General features: G+C 42.0%; 1 protein-coding gene across 22 annotated transcripts in view; it reads left to right on the top strand.

Moving 5' to 3' along the window:
* Positions 1-14,876, top strand: part of CTPS2 (CTP synthase 2) — a 144,718-nt gene that overhangs the window by 71,836 nt on the left and 58,006 nt on the right. For 2 of the 22 annotated variants that reach the window (XR_012160270.1, XR_012160274.1), the window contains 2 exons: positions 1,082-3,700; positions 9,350-10,479. The exons of 18 other annotated variants lie outside the window; for them this stretch is intronic. The gene's annotated coding sequence lies outside the window, so the exon portion shown is untranslated. Of the gene's footprint in view, positions 1-1,081; positions 3,701-9,349; positions 10,480-14,876 lie in introns of those variants that run through there. 2 more of the 22 variants (XR_012160272.1, XR_012160273.1) reach the window with 2 other exon arrangements.

The raw sequence follows: 14,876 nt of genomic DNA, 5'->3' as shown, positions 1-14,876 counted from the left end.
TACTCATTTTCTTTTTGCGAGCTCTTAACCTGGTGTTTCGGTATCTGTCATTATGGGAGAAATAACGCTAACGATGCATATTTGTGAACTGCTGTCTGCTGGAGACTGTTGAAAGCACACTAGGAATATTAGGTTTATATGGTGGGAATGTTATATCCTGTTGTATACTTCGGAAAACTGATATTGGTTGCATGAACTAACTCAAACTCTTCACTTTCCTCACATCCCATCACCATTTTCAGCTCCTCCACTAATGGTGGCTCAAAGTTACTATGATCTGGATACATTTACAGCATTTATTTCATATGGATTTCTTTGTTCTACAAAGTATGCCAATCTGCTGGTTATGTCAAATCATTGTTGCTCCGATTTACATGATGACCACGCTTGTAAGCACCTTCACACACACAACACCATGTGCATGGCAGAGTGTGTGCTCGTGCACAGCAAACATATGTATATGGTAGTCCTGATAAGTGTGTACTCTTATAAAGGATTTAAGCTTGGAAAAAAATATTGTTTGGACCTTGTCATACTTTTGTCTGTGTGTGGCCTAAATCAACTTGGGCTTGTTACATTGATGTTGATACAAATATGACCTAGTGCATTGATTCCCAATCTTCTTAGGTTTGTGACACTTATCACAAATATAACCATTGTGTGACACAGTGATATGTCAACATATACTGCAACACTTCCACTGTAATGAATATATACAGAATAGTATAACCTCTTGTAGCCACATTACTACAGAATAATTAAATAATACTTAGCGCTCCGTCAGGCTCCCATTTAAGCAATGTGAGTATTGTCAATGATGTAAACAGTCCCTTAATGTGAAACCTTAAACTGATAATATGACTAAACTGCTTATATAAGAATGTCCATACTGGCCGTTACCAAGTTATATGTAGGACACATAATTTCATCTGTATGGAGCAGAATCCCCAAGCGTTTCCCAACAAATGTCAGTAGCAGGAAAAGCTCAGAGCAGCAGAGGATCAACACTAGAGATCCTTGGGCTTTCCCTGCATGTCTCTCCTTCACCATCAATCTTGTGTTCTCTATTCTTTCCCCATAGCTCACCACCACTTCTGGATGCCTCATGGTGGATCAAGCAGGGCAACCTCCCACAAACTGAATCTTACTGTGTTGTCAGTTCTCATGGCAGTGTAACACTCAAGCTTACATTGTGGGTGTGAAGAGAATTACAGACAAGTAATGGCCAAAAGGATTTTGCATGGACAACATTAAGAATATGTTATTTTGCCTTTGCCAACCCATAACAGCTCTGCTTTACTGAACTCAAGGACCAACTGTTGTGTTAGCTACAGGTTATTGATGACATTGTTAAATGCTGACACATAACCTGTGTTTATTTGTATTGTGGAGATAGCCTCAGTCTTTGTTGTTGGTTGCCTAGCATACATTTCTCCATATGCTGATGAGTGCATCATCACACAATCCATTTAGCTTATCTTCTGCATCCAATCGCCCACTCATTTCACAGAGAGAGAGAGAGTGTAAATTATACTGGGTGTGGGCATTTGAGGTAAGTAACATTAATTAATTGGCATGCAGCCGATGAAGTGAGCTGTAGCTCACGAAAGCTTATGCTCAAATAAATTTGTTAGTTTCTAAGGTGCCACAAGTACTCCTTTTCTTTTTGTGGATACAGACTAACACGGCTGCTACTCTGAATCCTGTCATTAATTAGTACTTGTCAGATGATTTGAAGGTGGTTTGATTGTGAAGCTATTACTAGCTTCCTTCATTTCCTGCAGATTTCTTCCTGGTTAATGAACAGTGAGATATGATCTGAAGATATTTCTTTTCTGCTCTATCCTATTTGTTAACATTGTCCTTGCAAGAGGCAGAGAAGTGAGAGTGTGAGCATGCATCTACACTTTTCCCCAATAGGCTATCATATATGATCGGACTTGATATATTTTATATTATAGTCTCACAATAGTGAGACCATAGTTAAGATTGGGTCAGAATTTTCTGTACCTCAGTATCTAATCTTTCACTAGGAATTTTTTTTGTCAACATGCCATAGGGAATTTGAACCAGATTTTAGCTGCTAATTAATGTGTGTGCAACAATCTCCAGTATGTATTTTGTGTTTGTATGTTGTTGACTTTAGGAAATTTAGGAAAACTGGAAAAACCTGATTTTGTCGACATAGTGCAAATTTGTCGCCTTCTACTGCCCGAGCGGTAATATTAAGAAGATAAGAATGTCCATACTGGGTCATACCAAAGGTCCATCTAGCCCAGTATCCTGTCTTCCAACAATGGCCAAAGCCAGGTGCCCCAGAGGGAATGAACAGAACAGGTAATCATCAAGTGATTCATTCCCTGTCGCCCATTCCCAGCTTCTGGCAAACAGAGGCTAGGGATAACATCCCTGCCAATCTTGGCTAATAGCCATTGATGGACCTATCCAGTTCTTTTTTGAACCCTGTTATAGTCTTGGCCTTCACAACATCCTCTGGCAAGGAGTTCCACAGGTTGACTGTGTGTTGTGTGAAAAAAATACTTCCCTTTGCTTGTTTTAAATGGCTGCCTATTAATTTCATTTGGTGATCCCTAGTTTGTGTGTTATGAGAAGGAGTAAATAACACTTCCTTATTTACTTTCTCCACACCAGTCATGATTTTATAGATCTCCATCATATCCCCCCTTAGTCGTCTCTTTTCCAAGCTGAAAAGTCCATATTAAATGGCAGCCCTTCTCATATGGCAGCCCTTCCATACCCCTAATCATTTTTGTTGCCCTTTTCTGAACCTTTTCCAATATATCTTTTTTGAGATGGGGCAACCACATCTGCACGCAGTATTCAAGATGTGCGTGTACCATAGATTTGTATAGAAACAATATGATATTTTCTGTCTTATTATCTACCCCTTTCTTAATGATTCCCAACATTCTGTTTGCTTTTTTGACTGCCGCCGCACATTGAGTGGATATTTTCAGAGACCCATTCACAGTGACTCCAAAATCTCTTTTTTGAGTGGTAACAGCTAATTTAGACCCTATCATTTTATATGTATAGTTGGGATGTGTTTTCCAATGTGCATTACTTTGCATTTGTCAGCATTGAATTTCATCTGCCATTTTGTTGCCCAGTCACCCAGGTTTGTGAGATCCTTTTGTAGCTCTTCTCAGTCTCCTTGGGACTTAACTATCTCGTGTAGTTTTGTGTCATCTGCAAATTTTGCCACGTCACTGTTTACCCCTTTTTCCTGATCATTTATGAATATGTTGAATAGGACTGGTCTCTGTACAGACCCCTGGGCGACACCATTTACATCACTCCATTCTGAAAACTGACCATTTATTTCTGTCCTTTATGTCTTATCTTTTAACCAGTTACCAATCCATGAGAGGACCTTCCCTCTTATCCCATGACAGCTTACTTTGCTTAAGAGCCTTTTGTGGGGGACCTTGTATTGTGACATCTGAGATATTGTGACATCCGAGAATATCAGCCATTTATCCCTCACTCCTTCCAGTTCATTTGCATACTTTGGGAGAATCACTTGTGCCCTGGTTGTCATGGCAACAGCTGTCTTCGATAACTGATTTCTGTCAGCTAAACATAACATTATTACATGATAAGATTTCAGGAAGAGCTGTAATGAAAGCAGATTGGGTTTGGATCAGCTCCTGCTCTGCTTCTTTGGGTTTGTACTAGGGTAAGTTATATTGTTTCTATTCAAAGGGTAATTGTTACTGTCCTCAGCAAGGGCTGCATGAAAATAAGATTCAAAACTGCAATTTCTTTTTCACAAATATTGTTTAGATGCTGCTTGGAAATTGCGGGGCTATAGCTTTCTGAATATTTACCTTTCACAAAAAGAGAGAACTTATAGACACGAGTTCCTCCTGTTTTCTGTTTTTAAAAAAAAAATTCTTTTTTTCCCCCCTATGATGTGAAAACTTAACATCTTAAACAAATCTGTAAATGCTTTATTATTTAAAATAGCACACATTATAAAACTAAGGAAATTTATAAACAAAAAGCTTTGTTAAATGTTAGGTAAAGTTGCTCTCATCGATAAACTAAACCATAAAAAAATTAGGAAATATGAAGTTAAAGATTAAAAAGGATAAAAAGATCCCAATGTCAAACACTCTCACGTTAGGAAATGCCAGAATAAAATGTTGCCCATGCTACCTAAATTAACTCCTCTTGTGTAGTGACCAGGAACTGCTAACAGGGAGTTTCGAGATGGAGTTCTCCAGATGAAGGAGGAGCAAATATGGGACCCTTGGAGTAAGTGGCTGTCTGTAGTGTGTGTTTGTGTTTAGGGGTCACTTGCGGTGTGCTGAGCTTGTCTTTGTCTGTCTGAAGGACTGTGTGCTGTGGCCGGCAGTTGGAAGCTGTGAGCTCCTAAACAAGGTTTGAAATCTAGAAGCGTCTGTTCATTGGCTGAGCCTTAGTCAGGGGGCCAGGGATTTATAAAGCAGTGAGCAAGCAACCAGGGACTGCTAAGAGGGAGTTTTGAGAGGAAGTTTGGAAGGGGAGTGAGAAGGGGGCGAGGTACACTTGCCATTCTTTAAAACCTTTAAACTAAACTATAATCAAAACTTCTTGATTTAAACAAAAACCCTATCATTAACCTAAGTAGCTGTAGGAGAGAATTCAGGGAGAAGCCCAGCAGCAGAGTGGGGGCAGAACTGGAGGAGCTAAGGGAAGTAGAGAGGTATGTTGTTGAGGCTTTCCGGGACACTGTAGTCTTGTTCCACCTCCGGTCAGACAGTGCCTGCGCTGTTAAGGAGGATGAAAGGCCCAGAGAAGGAGAGCAGTCAACAGGAGCAGAGGGAAATCTTTCCATAGTTGGGACCCTCCTTTCAGATGGTGTTGGGGTATCCTCTCACACTGAAGTTACTTCTCCGAGGGAGGGAACTCCAGTCATTAGGAAAAGGCAGATGTTAGTAATGGGAGATTCAATCATTAGAAACACACATAGCTGGGTTTGTGATGACCGGGAGAACCGTATGGTGACTTGCCTGTCTGGAGCGAAGGTTGCGGATTTCTTGAGGCATCTAGATAGGCTTATGTGTAGTGCTGGGGAGGAGCCGGTGGTCGTGGTACATGTAGGTACCAATGACATAGGGAAGGATAGGAGAGATGTCCTGGAGGCCAAATTTAGGCTGCTAGGAAAGAGCCTGAAATCCAGGACCTCTATGGTGGCATTCTCAGAAATGCTTCCAGTTCCACACGCAGGGCCAGGTAGGCAGGCAGAGCTTCAGAGTCTCAATGCGTGGATGAGACAATGGTGTAGAGAGGAGGGGTTTAGATTTATTAGGAACTGGGGAAACTTTGGGGATAGGGGGAGCCTATACAAGAAGGATGGGTTCCACCTAAACCAAAGTGGATCCAGACTGCTGGCACTTAACTTTAAAAATGTTGCAGAGCAGTTTTTAAACTAAGATGGGGGAAAGCTGATTACTGCAGAGGCGCACGTGGATCGGACAGAGACATCTCTTAGAGGCCAGTCTATTGATAGAGATTCTCTAGGTTTTAGTCAAGAGGAGAGGATGGAAGAGGATGAAGTATGGGCCAGATCAGACAAGAAACATTCACATAAAGAATCGGACACATCAGAAAAGGGCAGACAAATAAACAGTGACAAGTTTTTAAAGTGCTTGTACACAAATGCTAGAAGTCTAAATAATAAGATGGGTGAACTAGAGTGCCTCATGTTAAAGGAGGATATTGATATAATAGGCATCACAGAAACCTGGTGGAGTGAGGACAATCAACAGGACACAATCATTCCGGGGTACAAAATATATCAGAAGGACAGAACAGGTCGTGCAGGGGAGAGGGAGTGACATTATATGAAAGAAAATGTAGAATCAAATGAAATAAAAATCTTAAATGAATCCACATGTTCCATTGCATCTCTATGGATAGTAATTCCATGCTCTAATAAGAATATAACAGTAGGGATCTATTATCGACCACCTGACCAGGACAGTGATAGTGATGATGAAATGCTAAGGGAGATTAAAGAGGCTATCAAAATAAAGAACTCAATAATAGCAGGGGATTTCAATTATCCCCATATTGACTGGGTACAGGTCACCTCAGGACAAAATGCAGAGGCAAAATTTCTCAATACTTTAAATGACTGCTTTTTGGAGCAGCTGGTACAGGAACCCACAAGGGGAGAGGCAACTCTCCATCTAGTCCTGAGTGGAACTCAGGATCTGGTCCAAGAGGTAACTATAACAGGACTGCTTGGAAATAGTGACCATAATATAATAACATAATAATTTAACATTCCTGTGGTGGGAAGAACATCTCAACAGCGCAACACTGTGGCATTTAATTTCAGAAAGGGGAACTATGCAAAAATGAGGAGGTTAGTTAAACAGAAATTAAAAGGTACAGTAACAAGAGTGAAATCCCTGCAAGCTGCATGGACACTTTTCAAAGACACCATAATAGAGGCTCAACTTAAATGTATACCCCAAATTAAAAAACACAGTAAAAGAACTAAAAAAGAGCCACCATGGTTTAACCACCATGTAAAAGAAGCAGTGAGATAAAAAGACATCTTTTAAAAAGTGGAGGTCAAATCCTAGTGAGGTAAGTAGAAAGGAGCATAAACACTGCCAAATTAAATGTAAAAATGTAATAAGAAAAGCCAAAAAGGAGTTTGAAGAACAGCTAGTCAAAAACTCAAAAGGTAATGTGGCAAATTTCCAGCACTACAATGACAGGTCTCATGCTTTCTCCTCTTGGGGGTGGGGGGAGGTTCAGGGCACCATTTCTTGCCCCTGAACTGGGGTATTAACTGCCCCACGAGTGTCCTAGAGGAGGGGAGTGGCGAGGGAGGGACCCAGGCCCACCCTCTACTCCATGTCCCAGCCCAGGGGCCATAGGGATAGCAGTAAACCACTAGAACTAGCAATTCCTTCCCCTGGCTACTTCCCTCTCCTGCCCTTCAGCTTGTAGGGCTTCCTGCCCTCCCTCTGCACAAACCAGGTGTCTCTTTACCTACGGTCTTGGTCTTCTTAGCCCACCACAGCACTTCTCCAAACTCTCCTCTTCTCCAACACCAATCCACTCTGTTTCAACTCCTCCACTTATCTGATTGAAGCAGGGGTTTTTTATAATGTGACTGGCTTGAGGTGCTCTAATTGGCTTCAGGTGCTCTAATTAATTTATAGCAAACTTTGTTCCCTCTACAAGGAGCAAGGCTCCAAAAAACAGTCTTTTGCTGCCCTCTGGCCATGCTGTATCACAGTAATAACAAAATGTTTTTTAAGTACATCAGAAGCAGGAAGCCTGCTAAACAACCAGTGGGGCCCTTGATGATCGAGATACAAAAGGAGCACTTAAAGTCATTGCGGAGAAACTAAATGAATTCTTTGCTTCAGTCTTCATGGCTGAGGATGTTAGGGAGATTCCCAAACCTGAGCCGTCCTTTGTAGGTGACAAATCTGAGGAATTGTCACAGATTGAAGTGTCACTAGAGGAGGTTTTGGAATTAATTGAGAAACTTAACAGTAACAAGTCACCAAGACCAGATGGCATTCACCCAAGAGTTCTGAAAGAACTCAAATGCGAAATAGCAGAACTATTAACTACGGTTTGTAACCTGTCCTTTAAATCAGCTACTGTATCCAGTGACTGGAAGATAGCTAATGTAATGCCAATATTTAAGAAGGGCTCTAGAGGTGATCCTGGCAATTACAGACCAGTAAGTCTAACATCAGTACCGGGCAAATTAGTTGAAACAGTAGTAAAGAATAAAATTGTCAGACACATAGAAGAACATAAATTGTTGCGCAAAAGTCAACGTGATTTCTGTAAAGGGAGATCATGTCTTACTAATCTATTAGAGTTCTTTGAGGGGGTCAACAAACATGTGGAGAAGGGGGATCTAGTGCACATAGTGTACTTAGATTTCCAGAAAGCCTTTGCCAAGGTCCCTCACCAAAGGCTCTTACGTAAATTAAGTTGTCATGGGATAAGAAGAGAGAAGACCCTTTCATGGATTGAGAACTGGTTAAAAGTCAGGGAACAAAGGGTAGCAATAAATGGTAAATTTTCAGAATGGAGAGGGGTAACTCGTGATGTTCCCCAAGGGTTAGTCCTAGGACCAATCCTATTCAACTTATTCATAAATGATCTGGAGAAAGGGGTAAACAGTGAGGTGGCAAAGTTTGCAGATGATACTAAAGTGCTCAAGATAGTTAAGACCAAAGCAGACTGTGAAGAACTTCAAAAAGATCTCACAAAACTAAGTGATTGGGCAACAAAATGGCAAATGAAATTTAATGTGGATAAATGTAAAGTAATGCACATTGGAAAAAATAACCCCAACTTTACATACAATATGATGGGGGCTAATTTAGCTACAGCTAATCAGGAGAAAGATCTTGTAGTCATCGTGGATAGTTCTCTGAAGACGTCCATGCAGTGTGCAGCGGCAGTCAAAAAAGAAAATGGGATGTTAGGAATCATTAAAAAAGGGATAGAGAATAAGACGGAGAATATCTTATTACCCTTATATAAATCCATGGTGCTCCAACATCTTGAATACTGCGTACAGTGGTCCCCTCATCTCAAAAAAGATATACTGGCATTAGAAAAGGTTCAGAGAAGGGCAACTAAAATGATTAGGGGTTTGGAACGGGTCCCATATGAGGAGAGATTAAAGAGGCTAGGACTTTTCAGCGCGGAAAAGAGGAGACTAAGGAGGGATATGATAGAGGTATATAAAATCATGAGTGGTGTGGAGAAAGTGAATAAGAAAAAGTTATTTACTTGTTCCCATAATATAAGAACTAGGGGCCACCAAATGAAATTAATGGGTAGCAACTTTAAAACAAATAAAAGGAAGTTCTTCACTCAGTGCACAGTCAACCTGTGGAACTCCTTGCCTGAGGAGGTTGGGAAGGCTAGGACTATAACAGTGTTTAAAAGAGAACTGGATAAATTCATGGCGGTTAAGTCCATTAATGGCTGTTAGCCAGGATGGGTAAGGAATGTTGTCCCTAGCCTCTGTTTGTCAGAGGGTGGAGATGGATGGCAGGAGAGAGATCACTTGATCATTACCTGTTAGGTTCACGGCCTCTGGGGCACATGGCATTGGCCATTGTTCCCCCACCCCGCTGGCTGGGGGGGCTCCCCCAGAATCTGAGGGGGTGAGGGACGTGGCAGCAGCAGAGGTCACCCCAGTGGCATTGGCCACTGTTGGTAGACAGGATACTGGGCTGGATAGACCTTTGGTCTGACCCGGAATGGCCATTCTTATGTTGTTTATATGCATTATTTATAATACAGCCTTTAATTCCATGATCCCATATTACTTTTTACACAGGACATTCATTGAGTGCACAGAATGGATCTGATCTGGGGATGAATAAGGATTGTGTAATGAAGGAGGCTATTGTCTGTAGGAAGCTGGAAGATGGGTAGTGAATGAGGCAGGGGACTGCAGGAAGAGACAGAATGGTCTAATGGTTAGACCAGATGAATGCCACTCTGGAGGCTTGAATTTTATCCCAGCCTCTGTCACCAAGTTTCTGTGTGACACTGGACAAGTCATGTATGCCAAATTTTTCACAGTCACTTCTGCATGTAACTAAAGACTGTATCATAGTGTATATGCATGTGGGGTGGGGGTAAATTAATGTTGCAAGGGCAATGTTCATTTTGGCATTTCCTGACTTGAAAGTACTTGATTTTGCAACCTTTTAATCCTTTTTAATCATTAATTTTGTATTCCTAATTTATTATGAACACTTAGGCCACGTCTACACTACAAACTTTATAAACACATGTTAAAGTTAAGCTGGCGTACAGCTGCCACAGTTAGTATGTCACTTGTGAGCACACACTTGGCCGCTTGCATTGGATTTTCATGTACTCACTAGTAGAGTTTGTGTCAATGCAAAGTGCTGCACACAATGGGTAGGTATCCCAGTCTGGCAAAATGCCTTCTGGGAAGTTTTCACAATGTATTGTTGGGCAGAAATGAGTCACACAGTGAACTCTGGGAGTGAGGGATCAAATTCCCCTCTCACAACTTTCTCCATCCCAGAATGCATCCGTATCCCATAATTTTTGCACCTTTCTTTATGATCCCACAAACCCATGTAGCACTGTTTGGTGTCCACCCTCTGTGATAGAAGCATAGAGTTGGCACAGCTCTGTACTATTGTCATGAATGTTGCAAATACAGGATGCATGATTTTCTGATATTATCAGAACCTCAGGAAGAACTGCAACAGTGCGGGACATGACAGTTTCTTTGAGGGCAGATTGCTGAGGGGCATGACGAAAAACACTTCCAGGTTGTTGTTGGCATTCATGGAGCAGCTTTATTCACACTGTGAACAATAATAAAATACCATTTATTTAAATATTTTTGGATGTTTTCTACATTTTCAAATATATTGATTTCAATTACAACACAGAATACAAAGTGTACAGTGCTCACTTTATAGTTATTTTTGATTACAAGTATTTGCACTGTAAAAAAAATAGTATTTTTCAATTCACCTAATAAAAGTACTGTAGTGCAATCTCTTTATCATGAAAGTTTAACTTACAAATGTAGAATTATGTACAAATAACAGCATTCAAAAATAAAACAATGTAAAATTTTAGAGCCTGCAAGTCCACTCAGTCTTACTCCTTGTTCAGCCAATTGCTCAAGCAAACAAGTTTGTTTACATTTGCAGGAGCTAATACTGCCCACTTCTTCTTTACAATGTCACCTGAAAGTGAGAACAGACGTTTGCATGGCACTGTTGTAGCCAGCGTCGCAAGATATTTATGTTCCAGATGCGCTAAAGATTCATATGTCCCTTCATGCTTCAACCACCGTTCCAGGGGACATACTGATGATGGGTTCTGCTTGATAACAATCCAAAGCAGTGCAGATCAATGCATGTTCATTTTCATTATCTGAGTCAGATGCTACCAGCAGAAGTTATCTATGCAGTTATATAACAAAAAAAAAATCTACATTTGTAAGTTGGACTTTCACGACAAAGAGATTACACTACAGTACTTGTATGAGGTGAATTGAAAGATACTATTTCTTTTGTTTATCATTTTTACAGTGCAAATATTTGGAATAAAAAATAATAAATATAAATAATAATAAAAAAATAAATAAAAATATATACTTTGGTGTCAATTACAACACAAAATACAATATATATGAATATGTAGAAAAAAATCCAAAATATTTAATACATTTCAATTGGTATTCTATTAAAACTGTGATTAATCCCAGTTAATTTCTTTAATCACAGTTAATTTTTTTTGAGTTAATCGCATGAGTTAACTGTGATTAATTGACAGACTGGATTGCTAGACTGGATCTCAGTGAGAAAAATATCTGAATAATTATAGCTCTATGTTGTGTCCTGCATAACATATGTGAGAGAAAGGGGGGAAAGTTGCCGCCACGGTGGAGCGGCTGTCTGCTGAGTTTGAACAGCCAGACACATGGGCCGTTATAAGAGCCCATTATAGAGCTATGCAGTTGCAGGAGGCTTTGAAAAAACACTGTAATAGTCAGCCACATTAATGTGCTGTGCTTGACTATGCCCTGGCCCTGTAGGTTTGCAGGCTGTTAGGCATTGTGCAGTGCTTGATGTGCATGTATACATACGACACCGTGTATTATAATAAACCTTTGAATTACTATGATTTCCTGTGCATTTATAACTGTTACATGGTCTTTCACTGAAACTGAATTATGCAGTGCTTGCTGTATGTGTACAGATATTACTTGGTGGTTTCTTGAACTTATGAATTTTGTGGTGCTGTGCATTTACAAGTGCTGGGTGCTTTGAATCCTGCCATACACTCTGCAGTGTGCTTGGTGAACTAATAAAGATTAATTTATTTACAAAAAATAGAATTTTATTGTCTGACAAAAATAGTGGGGAAAAGACAGTGTACAAATAAAAAAGGACAATACAATACAAACATGAATTAACTGAACAGAATTTTAACTAGAAAGCACACAGATCTGTCCATTCAAGTGCAGAAATGCAGTCTGCTTTGGCTACTCTGACAGTAGCCGTGCCTCTCCCAGGTCAGTGTATGTGGAGTAATAGGGAGTGGAGTAATAGGGATAGGGATTTGCCTGTGTGGAGTAATAGGGATAGGGATTTGACCCGTGGTACCAAGTAGATCGTTGCGGGGTGTCCTACTGCCAAGGAAAAAATAAGGTGGCCATCCTAGAAACCTTTGGGAGAGGATTGCAGAGTATCTCCATGAAAGGTTCATTGAGATCTCTCAGGAGGATACAAGGGACATCCCTATATAAATCAACAGGGTGCTCTATATGCCCTCCTTCGTCCTCCTAATCCTACAGGGGAATGAAAAGCAGATAACTCTAGCTCTGTTTGTTGTACTGTTACCTCTTCCTGTATGAGTAAGACAGTTAAATATTGATACATGTGGCCTTTGGTAATTTGGGATGGGCCAGGTGCCACAATTGTTTTTAAACACTGTAAGGGAAAAAGCACTTACCCGAGGAGGGTTCTCTGGATCGGGCTTGTCCGTGTTTGGCTGGTGGGACTAGCCGGACCACAGCGGAGTCTCAAACTGGTCCTGGTTTGTGGCATAGCTGGATCCTCTACATCACCCCCACCCCAATATGTGTCCCTCTCCTCCTCCTCTTCACTTATGGCAGGGGTCTGTGTCTTGGGCTCCACTGAGGTATCCATGGTAGTCTGCGGGGTGCTGGTGCATACTTGCATGTCTGCCAGATCTGACATGCAACTCATCGTAAAACCAGCAGGTCTGCAGCTCATCACCAGATCAACTGTTGGCCTCCCAGATCTTGTGGCATATGCATACCGCAGTTCCTTTGCTTTCATGTGGCACTGCTGCTGGTCCCTGTCGTCCTCCTTCGCCTGAATCCCCTGTGCAATTTTTTTATAGATGTCCACATGTCTACAACTGGTCCATAGGTGTGCCTGCATAGACTCTCCTCCCCACAGTCCCAGGAGATCCAGTACCTCCTGTCTTCTCCAGGTACATCTGGATCATGTAGCTGGTCTAGTCAGTTGGGCAGCTGCACATGACAGTGGAGAGCTGGGAGATGTGCTCCCAAGCTGGGCGCTCAGGGAAAGACATGTCAAAAATATACCAAGTGTTTTAAGAGAGTGGAGTGGGGCATGACCCCTAGGCAGTGGAGGTCACAATTGTGACCAGAGTGATCAGTGTTGGGCATTGTGGGACAGCTGCTGGAGGACTATTAGGGTCAACATAGGTCATGCAGCATCTACACTCACACTGCATTGACCACAGTACAGGGACCGCAGCTCAACGCCGTTCAGGGAGGTGGTTTTGCTATATTGCTGTAATGGGGTGCTTCTGTTGGCAGGAGACCTAACTTTGTAGTGTTGACCAGGCTAGTTCATGGCTTGCTGCACACTAGTGTCTGTGTGAATCCTATTGACCCATGCTAACAATTCCATCGTGTGCTTTGAAACAGGAATAGATCAAAGTGCACTATGGAAGTGTGGCAGCTCCCTGCAGGTGCTGCCCAAACTGGCCACAGTTCCCAGCCAATGGGAGCTGTGAAGCCAGCGCTCAGGGCGGGGCAGGGGCAGCATGAAGAGCCACTGCGCCGCGCCTCCGCTTAGGAGCAGCAGGAACATGTCGCCACTTGTGGGAAGCTGCCCGAAGTTAGCGCCAACCGGATCTGGCACCCTGCTCTCCACCCATGCCCCAGGCCCCTGCCCCGAGACCCGTCCCACACCCAAACTCCCTCCCAGAGCCTGCACCGTGCACCTCCTCCCGTGCCCCAACCCCCAGTTCTACACCCCCTCCCGCACACTGAACCCCTTGTGGTCATTCCTCCACTTATGAGCAGCAGGGACATGTCGCCGCTTCCGGGGAGCCAAGCGGAGCCAGATAGGGAGACTGCTGGCCCCACACCGACTGGAGTATAAACCGGACTTTCAATGAAGATCAGAAATGCCAGTTTATAGAGCTTTCCAGTTGGTAATGTGCCAGATAATACAAATTTTACTGTAGTTAACTTTCAATAACAAAAGTATTGACTTTTTAAGAATTAATTTATACTGACTTTTGAAGATCAGGTCATTTTAATAGCCTCACTGCTTTCCCCCCAAGTTCAGTTCTATCATGGGGTATAGTATTCTCAGGAACTCCTAGAATTAGAGGTCAGTGCTTTATGTCATTTCAGAAAAGCTTTTGGATGGCATGGAGCATTAACTGTGGTTCTAATGTTCTCAGGGAGGGGGAGGCATGAGGATCATCTCAATAATGATATTGTAAGGTCTACTATCTCAGTTCACAAGGGCTGGAAAATCTTAGTGCACATCACTGAAATACTTTCCAGTCGTGTAGTTTCCATCCCTGATGGCTCATGAGATGTCACACATTGGAATGGCTCTCTGTACTTTGGGTAAAATACAGGCCAAAGACCATTTAGCAGACAGGCCACTTCCAGCATCGTACGTGTCTCTTGAGCTAAGCTTGAGACTGTCCCTGCAAGAGAGTAAAAGTAATTACAAGCTCTAGTGACTGCACTACAGACAAACCGTCTATAGATTCCCACAATTCTTTACAACCAGCCCTTAAGAAGATCCTTGTTAGATCCACACCCCACACAACAAAAACACTAACCCAGGAACCTATCCTTGCAACAAAGCCCGTTGCCAACTCTGTCCACATATCTATTCAAGGGACACCATCGTAGGACCTAATCACATCAGCCACACTATTAGAGGCTCGTTCACCTGTGCATCTACCAATGTGATATATACCATCATGTGCCAGCAATGCCCCTCTGCCATATACATTGGCCAAACTGTACAGTCTCTGCACAAAAGAATAAATGGACACAA

Source organism: Lepidochelys kempii, chromosome 1, assembly GCF_965140265.1.
Source record: "Lepidochelys kempii isolate rLepKem1 chromosome 1, rLepKem1.hap2, whole genome shotgun sequence".
Classification (NCBI taxonomy): domain Eukaryota; kingdom Metazoa; phylum Chordata; order Testudines; family Cheloniidae; genus Lepidochelys; species Lepidochelys kempii.
This window is presented reverse-complemented; position numbering and strand designations above follow the sequence as displayed.